Source organism: Girardinichthys multiradiatus, chromosome 15 (genome assembly GCF_021462225.1).
Source record: "Girardinichthys multiradiatus isolate DD_20200921_A chromosome 15, DD_fGirMul_XY1, whole genome shotgun sequence".
Taxonomy (NCBI): Eukaryota; Metazoa; Chordata; class Actinopteri; order Cyprinodontiformes; family Goodeidae; genus Girardinichthys; species Girardinichthys multiradiatus.
The window spans coordinates 22,426,765-22,440,534 of record NC_061808.1 but is presented as its reverse complement, the minus strand read 5'-3'; the positions used below and the strand labels follow the sequence as shown (position 1 = coordinate 22,440,534).

The window sequence follows — 13,770 nt, the reverse complement described above, 5'->3', positions numbered from 1 at the left end:
CTGTGGCAAGACCTAAAAATGGCTGTACATAGACTTTTAAAACAAAAAATAATTTTTGAAAGCCCTGGATGTTCTTCCTTACACTTCACGACCATCTTAAGCTGTATGTTGGTCAAACACACAAAACATCAACAACATTCATTTATACATTAGTTTGTGGTTGTGACATTCAATATTTAGAGAAAATTCAAGGGATATAAATAAGTTCACAAGGCATTGTAAATTGAGATTTCTCAGTCTACAAAAAAAAAAAAAAAAGTAGTTGAAAGACAAGTCGTTGCACCATCAATTGCATGTTCCTCCATCTTAAGAGTATTTTAAAACACTTGACAATACTTGTTGACATGCTTGTGCAAGTTGACATGGGAGCATAGTTTTAAAGGAGATGTATTGGAGTTGTATTGAAAAGCTATGAGTTAACCTAAATCCCTTTTAAAATGCAACTTGGCAGCTTTAACATAGATGCTCAATAAAGAATGCGTTTCAGATTCAAGTCAGTATCGTATTCTATCAGAACCAGGGGACTCTAGTGCAAGCACACAATCACGGAGATAGGAATAAAAGTTTGAACAAGTTTAATGAAAGTACAGGCCGACTCAGGATCCAGCAAGTGTCTGGTCTCAGCGGGTCAGCACACTGGGAAGGAGATGACGGTAAGTAATGGAGAGGATAATAGATTGTTGCTGAGAGAATTGAACTTACTTGGAGTTGGAGAAGAGAGTTCTGGGAGGAGATGAGCAAGCAACGGAGACTGAGGTTGACAGGTCGTTGTGCTGTGTGAACGGGCTTCTCCAGATAGTGAATGGTGTTGGAGGTTGGACAGGCAGGCCGTGGAAGCGAACAGCAACGCTACTAGAAGATCCGGGAAATCCAGGGAGGTCATATGGCTGAAGTAAATTTATCTAAGCAGTTACCAATCATGCAGGAGGCAGAACCATGACAGCTAATCCAAGACTGGACTTCTCGTGACGCCAACCTTGAAACAGGAAAACACAGTCAAGTTAGACCAGACAATTTAGAGCACAGGCAGGTACAGAGCAGAGTTTGTTGGTCTGATTACTACTCTGGGTGAGCAAACAATCTGACACCTCCTTCTTCTTCTTCTTCTTCTTCTTCTGTGTTGTTTTTTGGCAGTTGGCAAATAACTTGAAGATGTGCATTACCGCCACCAACTGGTATGGAGTGTGGTTCTTCATGGTTTTAAATCTTATTTACTATTACAACAATCAAATTCTATTTATTAATTTAGTGCTTTTGAAAAATCTAATTATAATTTGAATATGTTTGCTACCTAAGCTTCTTTGCAAAGTATCTCTCAATATAAAATTTCCTTTAATACCTACAAATTCTCTCCTTAAAATTGTTCTTTCTTGTTCATATTTCTGACACTTCAATATTACATGTTCTATTGTTTCCTCCTCTCCACAATAATCACATTTTCCTGTATTATGTTTCTTTATCTTGAACAATGTAGAATTAAGTCCTGTATGTCCTAGTCTTAATCTTGTAATTAATCTTTCCTCTTTTCTACTCCTTCTTCCTGTTCTTACTTCTCCTACTATCTTGTTGATTCTGTAAAACCATCTTCCTTTCTTTTCTTCATCCCACCTTTTTTGCCACTCTTTCCTGATTCTCTGTTTAATTATATTTATTGCCTCTGACCTACTAATATTTATTATAAAGCTAATGTTGTTTTGTGTTGCCTTCTTTGCTATCCTGTCCGCCTTCTCATTCCCTCCAACTCCTACATGTGCTGGTACCCATAAAAACACTAATATTAATCCCATTCTTTGTATTCTAAATAAAGTATGTTTTATTTCCAACAAAATGTCTGGTCTACCCTCTGAATGATTATGTTTTAAACTTAATAATGCTGAACTTGAGTCTGAACAAATGATTGTTTTTAATGGTTTTATATCCTCCACCCACTGCACTGCTAACAATATTGCTAATAATTCTCCTGAATATACTGATAATCCATCTGTAATTCTTTTTCCTACTTTTATTTTAAATTCTGGTATTACAAATGCTACTCCTATTTTTTCATCTGTTTTTGATGCGTCTGTGTAAATCTGGACATAATGATAGTAATTGTTTATATATTCTTGTATTATACTTGAATCTAATCTACATTTCGTATCCTTTTTCTTTTCCATCAATGCCATATCCACCACTGCTTCTGGTAACAGCCACGGTGGCACTACTGGCAAAGGCAACATTAAACTTATTTCTTTTTCATATATTTGAAATTTTTCTGCTATATTATTGATAATCCAACCAAAACTCTTAACTTGTTTTTTTTCTTTTTCCCAGCATGGTTTTAAAATATCACGTGTGGGATGATCCAGATTATTGCTTTGTAAGTTTATCCAGTAATTTATTGCTAACTGTTTCCTTCTTAAATCTAATGGCATCTCTCCCATCTCTACCTGAAGTGCTGCTATTGGACTGGTTCTGATTGCTCCTGTACTGTTAGGTATTATTTAGTCAACTCAGAGGTAAGAACGATACAGTCAGAGTTACTTGTGACAAGGGTAGCCCACTTTGCAGTGAAACTACAAAGTTTTGACACCCTATCTCTTTATTTATATACACAGTTCAACAGACAGTTCAGACAGGGTGTATGTGTGTGAGACGGAAAGGAGGCTGGTTCACACAGAGATAACAATGATCTCACACACACAGGGAGGAAGGCATAGTGCAGGTGCCTTGCAACCCAAGGTTTTTACATGAGTGATAACAAGTCCTCACACCCATCCAACAGTCCCTCCTTTTATCACAAGTAAAAACATTTAATATAAAAACGAGTAAGAAAAATACTTTGTATGAGCGAAAACCCACGGACGGTAAACAGATTATATTTTGTGGGAAATACTCATACGGCCCCGCCGCCCTCGGCGACCATTAAAAGTTAAATGTTGATTAATACTTGAAATCATAAAAATAAAATAATGATACTTGAAATCATAAAAATAAAATAATGATACTTGAAATCATAAAAATAAAAGAATGATACTTGAAATCATAAAAATAAAAGAATAATACTTGAAATCATAAAAATAAAAGAATAATACTTGAAATCATAAAAATAAAAGAATAATACTTGAAATCATAAAAATAAAAGAATAATACTTAAAGAAAACAGTGAAACATAATAAAGGAATTTAAAAATCTGCCCTGTTTATGTCATCAATGTACTTTTTCTCATTTCACTTAAGCAACAACTTCTTTCGATTTTCTGCTGTAAGGTCATTTTATGAAATACAATGTATGAGTACACTCAGGCTTTTGATGTGATTTATTTACAACATGTCATCATAATCGTCCCCTTCATTTTCGTGCATTTCTACCTGGTTCAGTGTTGCATATGCCACCATGAACAATACCAGAAATTCTGTAGGAATGGATGTGCGTCATGTTCTTCCGTCAGTGGTCTGAGATGGGTCCCGTCTGATGTCCATCTCTTCTGGTTCGGTATCACCTCCTGTGGATCCTGCTTTAGATAGAGAAAGAGTCCTGCTACCAGAATTAAGCTCAGGCTTATCAGTCCTGTCCACATGTTACAGAGAGCCATTTTATAATTGGGCGCAGATCAGCTGTTTTCTTCACCGGTTTGAGACGCTGGGCCATCTTTGAACCCGGACTTCCTCTGCTACCCCGTCGGTTGATCTGGCTCCTGTAACGGCAAAACTGGCTTACAGTGGCTTTTATGGATCCAGGAAGGCCTCTCTGCTATTTTCAGAGCTGTGGGCGTTGTCAGGAGTATTTGAAACGGCCCTTTCCACCAAGGAGTGCTCCAATCCTTCCGGTGGAGTGTCTTAATCAAGACCAGGTCTCCAGGCCTCATTCTGTGGGATAGGAGCAGAGATTATCGGCAGACCACTGGACATTTGTTCTTCTTTTGTCTGCAACATTTTATTCATCCACTCAGCTAATGAAGGTTCCTGTTGTGCTTTCTCTATTTCATTCATGTCAGAGGGCAGAGAAAACGGTCTGCCATGTACTATTTCTTTGAGAATACAAATTCACATCAGCAACTTGGTGTCACGTGATCTCAGACTCAGAATATAGTGGGTGGAGTTATACAATGATGTACAGTAAGTGGCAAATGGAGTAAGACCAGTTTGATTTGGAGTTATTCTCATCCATAATTTAACCAGGGATAGGCATCCGGGCCATGGCCTCCCTGTTTCTTCCATTGTTTTCCTTAATCTTTAACTGAAACCCTAATGCTCTAGAACTTAGTTATATTAATTTATTTACAAAATGAGTTCCGTTATCTGACCTTATAATCTGTGGGATACCATATGTGGGGAAGAAATGTGTCACTAGGTTCATCTATTACAATTAGGCAATATTTCTTCCCCCGTGTTTGCAACAAATTATGCATGATCTGCAAAAATGATTTGCATAGTCAGAAATATTTATAGTGTAGCATTAATGCTTTACCAGATGTGACATATTCCCCCCTTGACACGTGGGTCTTCCCAATGTGTCACTGTAGCCGCTGTGTTGTATAACTTTTTTGGGAGGATTGGTTTATCTTCTATCTGATAGATGTCATCTTTTTTCTGTGCTCCTCTCTTTAGCCAGGCCTTTATTTCTGTCTTGGGTGCTGACTGTTGGGCGTCTTTCAGCACGTCTGTGTCTATAAATAGCAGATCTGACATTTTCTCTTTAATAGGTTGAAATGAGTTAGTTCTGTCCCTGATGATGTTTTAAAACCTCTATTTTGCCAAATCTTAGCATGGTGATGTACTGATCCGAAAACGTATTGGCTGTCTGTGTATATAGTAAGTATTTGTCCCTCATGTAATTCACATGCTCTTACTACAGCATATAATTCTGCTGTTTGGGCTGAGCATGTATTGGGTAGAGATTTAGCTTCTATTATCCTATCGATGGTTGTTACTGCATAACCAACTCTATTCTTTCCATATTCATCTTTAGATGATGAGCCATCTACAAACACAACACATGAATCTGGTATAAGGGTTTGAGAAATGTCTTGTCTGGGTTTGGTGTCTTCTTCAACTTTTGCTTTATAAGAATGTGGTTTTCCATCTTCTGCAGTAGGTATTAGAGTACTTGGATTTAAAGGGCACATCTTTTTAGAGTTATGTTTGGCTGTGATAATAATAGCGATGTCAGTGTGATATGCCTTGCATGTAGCGTCAGGTGCTTCTCTTAATATTCCTGACTTCAACATATCTTGTATTACTGGCTTAGTATCTTCTTCAGCTTCTGGCTTTAAGGGGTATTGGCGGACTAATGGCCTTTTTTCAGATATTAGTTTAACCTTGTATGGCGGGAACCCCTTTATAAGCCCTACATCAGTTGATGATTGGGACCACAGTTCAGGTGGGACAGCAGCTAGGGCAGGATGCATGTTGCTCTCTTTGCTCTCAGCTAAGCCCTGTATTTGTCCCTCTGCCTCATCTAAATGTATCCTTGGATGGACTTTGACTATCCACGCCAGAATGAGCTTCCAGATTCCTGTATTAGGATCCACTTTTGACAGTGTCAGTGCTGTTCCTGCAGAGGTTTAAAGCCTCTGTTTTTCCAAATTCTTATTATTCTTTTTTATCATATTTTATAAAGTAAGTCCTTATTACATTTAAAAATGAGATCACTATTTTTGGTAGTTGCTATTATTATAAATAATGCTTGGTTTAGTTCTTATTAAAAATAAAAAATAAAAACTCACTCACTGATGAACACAAAAAATGAAGGGCATATTATATCTTATAATCTTAGTTTGCTTTACCCAGTTTTATAGATACAACATACACTTTCAGTCAGCTTTGTATTTAATTCAAGTAACTAAAGTTTGTTTCAATTAACTAAAGTTTTATCTATTTCAGTCCAGTTCAGTAATTCTGTTAAGGTTAATTTCATCTTATGTTAAGTTTGAGTCTAATTCAATCATTTTGAACCTGACTGGAAAAAGTCTAAACATCTGTTAAAATCTTTTTGTTTTACCATAGAGAACTGACCTAATATTATTATGGTAATGTTGAGGACTCTAATTTTTACATAACATGAAACAGACATTTATTTCACAAAAACAGAAAGTCAAACACAGACATTTGGCCACATGAAAGTTTAAATAACCTGTTTGTAAAAGAATTATGAAAAATTGAAGACGGGTCTATGAACTTTCTTATGGTTATCAGTATTTTCAATACAGGTAGAACCTTTGCCATCTTTATATGATTTTTCGAAAAAGATTCTGGAAACCTTATTAAGATATAAGTTTGGCAAAGATAATCAGAACATCAGACCTTTATTAGCGCTTTTAAGGTCCCTCAAAGATGCATTACAATGAAATCAGTCATTCCCATTCACACACATTCACACACTACTTACTTATTTTTCTGTCAGAGTAATTTTTATTTGCAAAGATTTGAACATAATTTGACTTCTATTATTCTTAAAATGCACATTGTTTCCTCATAACCCCTTTTGTTTCCACTAGGTCTGTTTTGAACGCTTCAATTCTTTTTTTTTATTCACCAAGAATCAATAAGGTGGTCTTAGTGGGTCCACCTTAAAGGTGTTGTCTGTTGGGTGTCATGTTATCATTGTCAGGTCAGTGAGGTTCATAAGTCAGTCAGAACCTTGGTCATTTGTTCTGTGCACATAATGTTTCATAGATCCAGCCTATGATTAGTCAGCAAAACTTCCACCTATAGGAGAAAAATTGATTGTTAATGAATGAGCTGCATTTCCTAGGAACACTGTCTTCCTTCTGGATGAGCATCACCTGTTGAAAAACTATCATTGTTTGTTTCACATATTCAATCAGATCTTTATATTATACCAGTAGGTGAAGTTGTTAGTATCTCATGTAGACTGACATATACTGTTGCATTTGGAGAAGATCTCAGATTAAATAAACATAGTTAGAGCTTCAATCCAGGTTCATTTTGTGTCTGCAGACTTTAGCCAATTTTTCTTTTCTTTTTTTTTTTTTTATACATAAAGAGCAAGATTCAAAACATTTTCAAAAGGCAGATTGTGGCAGAATGTAGACAAAACTGCTTATTGATTGACAAAATAACATTCAAGCACACAATCACCATATTAAAAGGCTCTACTTCTAGAGAATCACTAAACTTTTGGGGTCCGGTTTTGGCCCGCGGACCTTGAGTTTGACACATGCAGGGTAGAGTTACAATTTTTTCAGACCTTTCAGCAGAGACAGGCTTCTGCTGTTTGCAGAAGTTTTATCTTTGTTTTCAGGCAGCTGCATCTCTTTATCAAGGTCGTTTCACAGAGCTGAAATTGAACTTCTCTCAAAGAGGAAAAATCAAGAATGCAAACAATCTGAGCCAAATATGGAATTATTTCCCTGTAAAATGAATCTTTTGCATTTTATCATGATATTGTTAGTAGTATAACACCATAGAATGATTTTTAAAGCACCTGTTTCTCACTAATGCTTGCCTACAAAATCTTTTACTCTCAGATTACTTCTTTAACAACTCTAGTCATTGTTCACTGGGTTGTCCAGTTGGACAGTTTCCATGTTGTCCACATCGTCACCTCCTCTTTTAACTTATTTTACCACGTCCTCTAAAACCATCTCTTAGTCTTTATAATTTGGGGCTACCTTGGTATTCTAAACTGGGATGGGTGGCAGTCCGCCCCCCCCTTTATTTGTTTTCAGTTAAGCTGAAAGTTTTTTTTCTGTGCTTTTCTTAAGGCCTCAGTATTATGGCTATGTCAGTTAAAAGCTGCCCTTATTGTTGTTTTTTTAAATTCATCTTTTTGTTTTAATCTGTTTATCAACTGTGAGCACTCAGGGACTGAAAAGTCCCCTTTGAAATTATAACCTGGCAAGGTTTTTTATTGTCTCTTGAATCTTTTGAATGCATAATCTCCAGTTTAAGATCCCCGTGTAGTTTTAGGATTTCAGTGATAATTAAGTTACCTGAAAATCCGTATTTTTATGCCATCGTGCACATATTTCTGTTAAATCAGAGCTTTTTCTCTGTTCTTCCCCCATTGTTCTTTGTTATTTTTCTCTTTTTAGTTTTCATTATTGCTAATTTTAGATCCCCTTGTAATTTTAAGACATCCTTTGTATCTAATTTGCCCAAAAACCCATGTTTTTTATTTTTTATTCCATCTATGACAGATCATACCTGCTCCTTTTACATAGTTCTCCATAAACTTTACCTCCCCTTCTAAGTCAATTAGTTTACTTTGTTTCTTCCCCATTATGTTTTATGTTAGTTTAATTATAGTATGAATGTCCCAGATAAAAGGTCACTGGCATGAGACTTATGGAGAGGACATTAACACGTCCTTCTACTGCGACTAATTCACAGCGGTGTTAATTTTCTGGAATGAAATCCGACCTGAATCTCCAAAGTCACCAGTACGTAGTTTTAATCTGGGCAAAAGAAAACACAGGACTAGCAGAATCCTGCTATGATTCTATTAAAATGCTTAGTCCTCCATACACACACAACACAGTCACACAGTTAGTTTCAGGTACCTTGTAATTTTTCTAAGTTAACTTGGTGTTATTTTATGAGCTCAATTTACTCCGTTCTTTTTACTTTTATAGCGCTTATTCTATTCCCTCGCAGGGGAATAACCCTTAGTCGTTTTATTTGGCCCCCTTCTTGGCAGGGCCATACCTTAATTTGTCACTATTCCTTTCACGGTGGAATAAAACCATCCCAATGCAGCGTCCTTACCGGCGACGCACTACCAACGACTTTTAAGTACTTTTCTTCTTTTATTTATATAGCGCTTACTCTATTCCCTCTCAGGAGAATAATCCTCAGTCGTTTTCTTTAATCCCCTTCACGGCGGGATTGTACCAAATTTGTCACTATTCCTTTCACGGTGGAATAAAACCATCCCAATGCAGCGTCCTTACCGGCGACGCACTACCAACGACTGTTAAGTACTTTTCCTATGAACTGTATTTTAAAACTGTCTCACCTCGGAGTTGACTTCTTGGTGACTCTCTGGACCCTGTGAGAGTCACCCCGCGCAGAGGAAGGCAATAACCCACTGGCCAGGTGTGAATTCACACACACCGGGACTTTCAGCCACTCCGGCTAAAGGAGGCTGTGCAGCGGTGCTTCGCTCGACGTCAGGCTTCCCCCACGGATCCCAGAGTCACTGTTAAAGCAAAGAGAAATAAGGTTATTGAATTAATCCGGCTTCGAAGGACCAATAAATGTTAGGTATTATTTAGTCAACTCAGAGGTAAGAACGATACAGTCAGAGTTACTTGTGACAAGGGTAGCCCACTTTGCAGTGAAACTACAAAGTTTTGACACCCTATCTCTTTATTTATATACACAGTTCAACAGACAGTTCAGACAGGGTGTGTGTGTGTGAGACGGAAAGGAGGCTGGTTCACACAGAGATAACAATGATCTCACACACACAGGGAGGAAGGCATAGTGCAGGTGCCTTGCAACCCAAGGTTTTTACATGAGTGATAACAAGTCCTCACACCCATCCAACATGTACAAATTCTTAAAGCTTGATGTTGTATATTGTCTAATTTTATAAGATGAGTGTTTGCTGCTGATCCATAAATTATACTTCCATAATCAATATTTGATCTAATTAATCCTGTATAAATTCTTTTTAATGATGTTCGATCTGCTCCCCAATCAATACCAGCCATACATCTCATAATGTTTAATATTCTTTTGCATTTATCTATGATTTTTTCTATATGTACTTTCCATATAATTTTTTCATCAAACCAAATACCTAAAAATTTTATATTTTTTACTTGTTCTAAAACTTGATTGTATAATTTTAGTTTTATATTTTCTCTTTTCCTTTTCTGTGTAAACACCATTAGTTTTGTTTTTTCCACTGAGAATTTAAATCCCCATTGATTTGCCCATTGTTCTATTCTAATAATCTCATCCTGTATTTTCTTTTCAATAAATTTGATATTACGACCCCTTTTCCATATAGCTCCATCATCTGCAAATAGTGAGCAACCGACGTCCTTACCAATATTTTTAAATACATCATTTATCATTATAGAAAACAATAACGGACTTATAATACTTCCTTGAGGAGTACCATTATCTATTATATATTTATCTGACAATTCTTGACCAATTCTTACTTGTATTGTTCTATTTGATAAAAAATCTTTAATCCAGTTAAACATTTTTCCAGTAATACCCATTTTATTTAATTTAATTAATAATCCTTCAACCCACATCATGTCATATGCTTTTTCTATATCAAAAAATACAGCTACTACATTTTCTTTGTTTATTTGTGCTCTCCTAATTTCATATTCTAAACATAATGCAGAGTCATTTGTGCTTCTCCCTTTTCTAAACCCATTTTGATTTCTAGATATATATCCATTAATATTTAAATAATATGTTAATCTATTATTAATCATTTTTTCCATTATTTTACAAATATTTGATGTTAATGCGATTGGTCTATAATTTTCTGGTTTTGTGTTATCTTTTCCTGGTTTAGCTATTGGAATAATTATTGCTTCCTTCCAGCTCTGTGGCAGCTCTCCCTCCTCCCAGACTTTATTGTATAATTCTAATATTTTGTCTTTTGCTTTGTCATTAAGATGTTCTATCATCGTATAGTAAATTTGATCTTTTCCAGGTGATGTATTTTTTGTTTTCCTGGTTACAAAGTTCAATTCTCCTTGTGTAAATGGTTCATTTATTAATTTATTTGTATCTACATTATTTTGCATTAATTCTTTATATTTCATCTTTGTGATTTCCCTACCTTTCTTTCCCTCTTCACTAATATTATTTGAACTATGAATTTTACTAAATGTTTTAGCTAATATTTCTGCTTTTTCTTTATCTTCCGTTATAGTTATATTATCTATTTTTAATATAGGATATCCATATTCTTTTCTAATACCCTTCATTCTTTTAATCGTTTTCCAAATTTGATCAATTTTTGTTTCTCTCCCTACGGTATTACAAAAGTTTCTCCAATATTCTCTTTTTGCATGTTTAATGATCTTTCTTACCTTTGCCTGCTTTCTTTTGTACTCAATTAAATTCTGATAAATTGGGTTACTTTTTAACATTTTAAATGCTTTATTTCTTAATTTTATTACTTCACTACAATCTTTTGTCCACCATGGCACAATTTTTTTATCGTTCTTTCTTCCTCCTTTTTTTATTGATTCTTCTGCAGCCTGTAATATTTTTTTACAGATATTTATATTTAAACTATTTATATCAATTGACTCATCTATTTCTTCCAATTTCTTTTGACTTAAATATTTAAATTTTTCCCAATCAGCCTTATTAAAGTTCCATCTTTTATATAATCCTGTATTCCTGTTATTTATTAATATTCCTGTTATGATTTTAATGGGGTAATGATCACTACCTACTGTTGTATCTTTGTCAATGTCCCACTCACAGTTATTAGCTAAACAATTTGATACTATTGTTAAATCAATCACAGATTCTGTACCTGTTTTTACATTAATTCTTGTTCCTTTTCCATCATTTATACATACCAAATTTTTTATTTCCATTATTTCTTCAATAACTAGTCCATTTTTATCATTACATTTTCCCCATAATGTGCTGTTAGCATTAAAATCTCCACACCAGACTACTTTTCCTTCTAAGTATCCCATTAATTCATCCATCAACTCAAATGATAATATTTTACATGGATTATAAAAATTTATTATTTTACACTTTTCCTTTTTATTGTAAATTTCAACTACTATATATTCTAACTCTTTGCCTTTTCCTAATATCTGATATTGTATCCCTTCTTTTATAAATATTCCACATCCTCCTCCACTTCCTTCTTGTCTATCCCTTCTGATACTATTGTACCCTTTAAACACAAAATCTAGGTTTGGTTTTAACCACGTCTCCTGTATACATATAATTTCTGGTTTTTCTTCAATTCCATCTATATACCCTTTAAATTCCTGTCCATTAGCGATTAAACTTCTTGCATTCCACTGTAATATTATCATATATTTCTATCAGCTGGGGTTCCTCCTTGCCTTCCATCTGTTTCCAACTTTTTATTAATGTTTTCCCAAGATCCTTCTTTAAACCCTAAGAACTTTTCTGCTCCTCTGACTATTATTTTAATCTTTTCTGTTTTGTGTTTAGCCTGTTCAGTGCAGTTAATGACATAAGCTATGAATAATATCAGTTTTTCCACAGACATTGTAACATTTTCCTCTGATTCTACTTTTCTTTGTTGATAATCTTGAATCCTAATTTGACCTTCATCCCTTGATCTTTCTTTCTGTACATTTTTGACTGCTTCGGCATAGCTTATGTTTTTAGTCATTTTAATTTGTTGGATTTCTTTTGCTTTCTTCCTTACCTCACATCCCCCGAATGTAACTCTATGTTGCCCTCCACAATTGCAACATTTTTCCTGCACTTCTTCCCCACAATCTTCAATTCTGTGATCTTCTCCACACTTTGGACATCTTTGTTTTCCTTTACAGACAGCTGCTATGTGACCATATCTCTGACATTTAAAACATCTTAGTGGTGGAGGAATGAAAGGCCTCACAGAAAAACTCAGATATCCTATTTTAACATTTTGTGGCAACACCTTTTCTTCAAAATCTATTAAAATTGACAGGCTTCCTACTCTTTCACCATTTACATTTTTTGTCAGTCTTTTGAGATTTTTTACCTTTGCACCAACAATGCTTTTTTTTAACTTGTCTATATCTTCCTCCATAGGAATGCCATAAATTACCCCCCGAATGATTTTATCTTCTCCTATAATCTTCCTCTCTGTCACTGTTTTCTTGCAAATGTTTTCCACTTGTAAAGCCTTTCTTCTTTGTTCTTCAGTTTTACACACCACCAGTATATTTCCATCTCTCAAGACCTTCACCATTTCAACATCTCCTATCTTTTTTTAATTTCTCTAGATAGTGAAATAGGACTCAGGTTCTCTTTTTCTTCTTCATTTTTTATCTTTAATATTATTTTACATTCTTCCCTTCCGATTTTCCTCCTAACTACTCTCTCTTCTTCAGAACTGTTTTCTTCCAACTCTCTTTTATTCCTTTGGCTGTCTAACATTTTCCCTTCTTCTGCTTTACCTCTTCCGCGTCCTCTCCCTCTACTTACTGGCGTCCATTCATCAAAGTCCATATTATCCTCCTGTGTATCCATTCTGAACCATTCACATACCAGTTTATGCCTTTTACTGCCACTTCCAAAAGTAAATAATTTCTACCACTGTGGGGTTCTTAGTAGACCAACGTTTTCAGATCGAAGTTTCGCGCCAAGATCCTGCCTCCAACCAATCCTTTTCCGGGTTCAACCAACCTAGCCATAAGACCTTCAGACCGTCTCGACACCTCCTTCAAGGTCCCAACAGCATTTTAGGCTCCTTGATTGCTTCTGATGAGGAACAGTTGTGTAGCTGCTTCTACCTGTCACACCCTGTGGAGAGAATGAGAACTGCACTCTACACAACACAACAAACCTGTGCTCAGCTCCGTGGCCTGACAGTAGATAATTTCAAATTAGTTTTTGAAGACATCTCGGCTTAAAATCAGTGTACATATTTGACCAGATGGTAATCTGTCTAATGTTTCAGGTATTGAAAAAAAAAAAAAATTATCTGACAAAGTTAACCTGAATATGTCAAAAAGCAGTTTTCAAATGATTTTATTTCTTAAGTGAAAAACTGTCCAAATCAACCAGGGCTTATGTGAAAAGTAAGCCTAACTAATTGTGCCATCCTTGGGGGAAAGTGTTTGTGATTACTGAT

At 35.4% G+C, this 13,770-nt stretch overlaps 1 long non-coding RNA gene across 1 annotated transcript; it reads right to left on the bottom strand.

Annotated features, from left to right (window-relative positions):
- Positions 1–558: 558 nt before the first annotated feature.
- On the bottom strand, positions 559–13,475 carry LOC124882396. The gene is made up of 3 exons (XR_007041890.1): positions 13,355–13,475; positions 703–1,088; positions 559–636 (listed from the first exon to the last, which is right to left on the bottom strand). It is a non-coding gene; the product is annotated as an uncharacterized LOC124882396 (long non-coding RNA).
- Between the last annotated feature and the right edge of the window lie 295 nt (positions 13,476–13,770).